This window comes from Notolabrus celidotus, chromosome 7, assembly GCF_009762535.1.
Source record: "Notolabrus celidotus isolate fNotCel1 chromosome 7, fNotCel1.pri, whole genome shotgun sequence".
NCBI lineage: Eukaryota > Metazoa > Chordata > Actinopteri > Labriformes > Labridae > Notolabrus > Notolabrus celidotus.
The window spans coordinates 36,990,444-36,995,274 of NC_048278.1; the positions used below are offsets into that span (position 1 = coordinate 36,990,444).

The 4,831-nt window shown below is 37.7% G+C and overlaps 1 long non-coding RNA gene across 1 annotated transcript; it reads left to right on the forward strand.

Annotated features, from left to right (window-relative positions):
• The first annotated feature begins 1,203 nt into the window (after positions 1-1,203).
• On the forward strand, positions 1,204-4,223 carry LOC117815946. Its single transcript, XR_004631870.1, has 2 exons — positions 1,204-1,327; positions 2,476-4,223. It is a non-coding gene; the product is annotated as an uncharacterized LOC117815946 (long non-coding RNA).
• Positions 4,224-4,831: the final 608 nt, after the last annotated feature.

The window sequence follows — 4,831 nt, forward strand, 5'->3', positions numbered from 1 at the left end:
CTCCCTCTCTCCTCTCTCTCTCTCTCCTCTCTCTCTCTCTCCTCTCTCTCTCTCTCTCTCTCTCTCTCACTCTCCCTGTCTCTCTTTGTGCATCACTGTAATTTGCATCTTCACAAATAACGTTTTAAATGCTGAGCAGCAGATCCAACAGCCAACTTCAAACTTAGAGGAGTTTGGCGCCACACCAGTGCGAGGAAGCCTCCTGAGTACAGTCACAGAGTTTATTGGAGGAACACAATCCACTAAAAATAATTTCTATTATGTTTAATATTTTGTATCCATCTTTTACTGCTTTAAAAAAATAAAACTAAATCCTTAAAACTTGAAAAATCCTCACTGCAGTCCCTTACAGCCCGAGAAGATGACGGCAAACCCTTCAGTCTTCAAAGGTTAAAAAGCAAATATTTCATAATTCAGCTTGACATTTTTATTTAAATTATACACAATAATGTCAACTCAGATCTCAGGGTCTGGATTGTAGTGAGAGTTGTTCAGGTTTTGTCTTTAGTTTGAGTAATATTGAGGAATCATGTCTCAGCAAGCTTTGGTGTCTACAGGAAAAACAGTCTGTATGGAGAGCAAAAACAGGAGGAACACAACCCACTGTAATGACATATCATCTCTTATTAGTGATGTCTTTCTCTCTATGAACAGATATCTGCATGAAGAGCAGCTAACAATCTGTTCTACATCAAACATTTACACTTGAGCTATAAATCTAAAGCTGTGTCACTAAAGACAATCAGCGGTTAGATTTCCTGACTTCCCTGAACGCAGCACCTCCATTCAACAAACAAACATTGTAGAGGTAGTTTTCTTCTCCTCTTGAGGACAGACCTGACAAAGCCTGACTTCTGGCTTATCTGCATCCTGATGTTATTTCTTATTTTGGTAATTTACTATGTACTGTGAAGCTGAGACTCCCCACACACACATGAATGGGAACAACTCCTCTGGTGTGGTTAACCCAGATATAAGTTTTTTTAATCCAAAAGAACCCGAGAGAGCAAATTTAGCTTTTCTTTTTGAAAGAAGGAAGTGCAAAAAACTGCAGTTCCTCCAGTGTCCACTTGAGGCTAGCTGCCAAAGCCCAGGAGTGCTCATTAGGTCCCATATTAAAATGTCCAACAGTAGAAATGAATATCTTTAAAGTCTCATTTTAAAAAGTATTTTTCTTCTGTCTTGTTGTCTTTTACAGAGAACCTCCTGGGAGCTCTGCTGCAGATCAAAGAGGTGATCCGACTGCGGGTGGAGAACAGCGAGGAAGAGGACACGGACGAGCGAGGGATGACCCAACGCCTGGAGGACATCCTTCGGGAGTCCAGTGGTGAGAAACAGCTTATTTTTCCTCCAGTGTTTCCTCATTAAGGTATCATGACAGCATTTCTGCAGTTAGTCAGAGACTTATTTTATAATTAATTATTATTAATTTAATTTTTATTTTTACAACTTTATTTTTTACTATTATCATTTATGGTATTTTTTTATTAATTGAATTATTATTATTATTATTATTATTATTATTATTATTATTATGTATGTATTTTATTATTGTTATTATTTATATTATTATTATTATTATTATTATGTATTTTATTATTTTTATTATTTTAATTATTATTATTTATGTATTTTATTATTGTTATTATTTAGATTATTATATTATGTTATTATTATTATTATTATTATTATTATTATTATTAGTATTGTATTTTATTATTGTTATTATTTATATTATTATTATTATTATTATTATTATTATTATATTATGTATTTTATTATTGTTATATTTAGATTATTATTATTATTATTATTATTATTATTATGTATTTTATTATTGTTATTATTTAGAATATTATTATTATTATGTATTTTATTATTGTTATTATTTAGATTATTATTATTATTATTATTATTATGTATTTTATTATTGTTATTATTATTATTATTATTATTATTATGTATTTTATTATTGTTATTATTTATATTATTATTATTATTATTATGTATCTTATTATTGTTATTATTTAGATTATTATTACTATGTATTGTATTATTATTATTATTATTATTATTATTATTATTTATTGTATTATTGTCTTTATTGTTGTTACTATTATTGTTGTTATTTACTGTATTATTAATTGTATTAATATTATTATTATTATTATTAATATTTATTGTATTATTGTTATGAATGTTGTTATTATTAGTATTAGTATTTATTTTATTATTGTTATTAATGTTGTTATTATTATTAGTATTAGTATTTAGTATTATTATAATTTGTGTTATTATTATTATTAATAATAATGTATTATTCATATTTCTATGAACAGCACTTTGTGTTACAATATTGTATGAAAAGTGCTTTATGAATAAAGTTTGATTGATTTATTGGTAGCTACTTATTTTGGCACATTCACCCTGATGCTTCTTTCAGTCACATGTTCGTTTATCTCCTCGACACTGCAGGTCCTTTAGTCGCTGGGCGGACCAAAGACTTTGTGCAGAGGATCCTGGCAGCCAGCGCGGGGGGTCAAAACCAGCGCAAAGACCCCCCGCAGGGAGGCGACGAGGCGACGGGCTAAACTAACCAAGAACCCCACCATTCCTCCTCCTCCTCTTCCTCCTCCTCTTCCTCCGTCATCCATGCCTTCCCTTCCTCTCTGCACCACCAAGCAACCAAGCAACCAAACCTGACCAAGCTTCTCTCACACCAATTAGTGAGAGGCGAAGAAGAGGTGGAGATGTTGGGAAAGAAGAGGAAAAAGAGGAGGAGGAGGAGGAGTAGCCTAAACAGAATGGGAGTAAATGACCACCCTGCTCCTCCTGCTGGCCCTCCAAACAGCAGCCGCTCTTCACCGCTCTGTCTCTGCAGGCTGCACCGAAAAACCACCAACACCACCAGGCCAGAGCTGCTGCTGCTGCTGCTGCTGCTGCTGCTGACGTCTCTGTATTCTGTGTTCTGTCTGTGTGTGTGTGTGTGTGTGCGTGTGTGTGCGCGTGTTGGACATGTAACATACTGTATGAGCGTGTTTAGTGTCCCTCTCTCCCTCTGTGTGCTGTATTCGTATCCCAGTGTGCCTATGAATAGACATTGCACTGTTTTGTAGATGGTCGTAGTTGCCGGCAGGGGACCGGTAGTGAGGCGAGGGCGAGGGGGCATTTGAGGATAGAGGAAGTGCTCAAATGAGGAAGTGGGAGGAGCCCAGGCCTGGAGAAGACAAAGACGCCCGTTATGTGTGTGTGTTTTTGGTTCTCATATGTTTGGCTGGGCTCCTATAGAAGCACTGCATACCATTGGGATTGCATCGGCATCTGAAATGTCAGTTAGTGTTGTGACATTCAACAATTGATGGAGTCCTGATGCCAGAGCAGCTGTTGATGGAAACAACAGCCTGTTTGTTGTGGGAAAAAAAGTCCTTGGAGCTTTAAAAAACACTCCCCTTTACCCCCTTTCCCCGAACTCTTGACCCCCGCCCCCCTTTTCAAAATGTAAGTTCAAAAAGAAAAAAAATGCACCTTAATCCAAACTGACCAAAGATCAACGTCACTGCTGAACCACTCGGACACCAAAACCTCTCACTCGCTTCAAATGCTGCCAACCATCAACACATCGTTCTGTTTGAGGGGGAAAGTGAGTCCTTGTGTTTGCCCGCACGCATCCCCTAAAGGATGATTATACAGACCCCCTCCACCCCCTCGCATAAATGCACTATTATCACGGACCTGAGAGGAACCGAGAGTGGTGTGACAGACCAGAAGAGGCTGATCACTCAGTCGTTCAGCTCTGCAGCCTGGTGCTCCTTTCAGCTTTTCTGCAGAGGCTTTATTTCACCCACATTCAACAAAAAGGGAAGTGTCCTCAATGCCTTCCCAGAGCCCTCTCCTCAACCCCCTGACCTGATTATGTAGCGCACCTTCCTGAATTGCAATGACAAAAAAAAAAAAAAATAGAGAAACACTTTTTAGACCTAGAAGCAAATAAGTTCCTTTTTTTTGTTTTTGTTTTTGTTTTGTTCTGATTTTGTTGTTTGGCGATGCCGGAGCTCACGTTGGTGAGTTGTTTTGAAAAAAAAATCTGCCTTTCTTCTTGTGGTCTTTTTCTGAAGCTGTAGACCAACCTGTCCACGGTCTCTAAATGTTGGACGTTAAACAAGTCAAGGACCCTTTGAATTGCACTGTGGTAAAAAAAATAAATAAAGCAACTTAGCACCTTCGATGAGGGCTTCAGATCCTCCTAAAGAGAGAGAGAGAAAAAGGACTCTTGGCACCTTTTTGTGTATCGATTGAGAGACTCTACGTGACCGCCTGGTGGTTCGAGTGGGTCTCCGTTTGGTGCTCCTGCTTGTTGAGAGAATACATAAGCAATGCAAACCTTAGTGAGGCATCAGGCAGTAACTGCTGACTGGGTTTTGGCCTGTGAGCACGTTCTGTTGTAATAGGCAGTTTGTTTGCGTAATGACGCCTTTCTGAAGTGCCTGGAGCTTAAAGCCGCAGGGACCTGTGTTATTATGCCTGATCTTAAACCCTATTACAAGGTAAAAAGTTACCCATTACTACTGCTCCCAGCTTGGCCTCACTTGACTTCACTGAGGGGAAGAAAAAAAAAAAGAAGAAGCTGCAGCCCCGTGTAAGTCCCCCTTTTTTTTCACAAACTCAGCCAAAAAAAAAAAAGTCAACCCAAATGTTTTCCTTCACATTCAAACCTATACATGGAAACAGTAGCTGGCACCGGTTTCTGTGAACATCATCTCTGGGAATTATATAAGTAGAGGAGCGGCTGTTAGCTAAGCAAACCCCCCTTTTTGTTTTTCAACCTTGACAA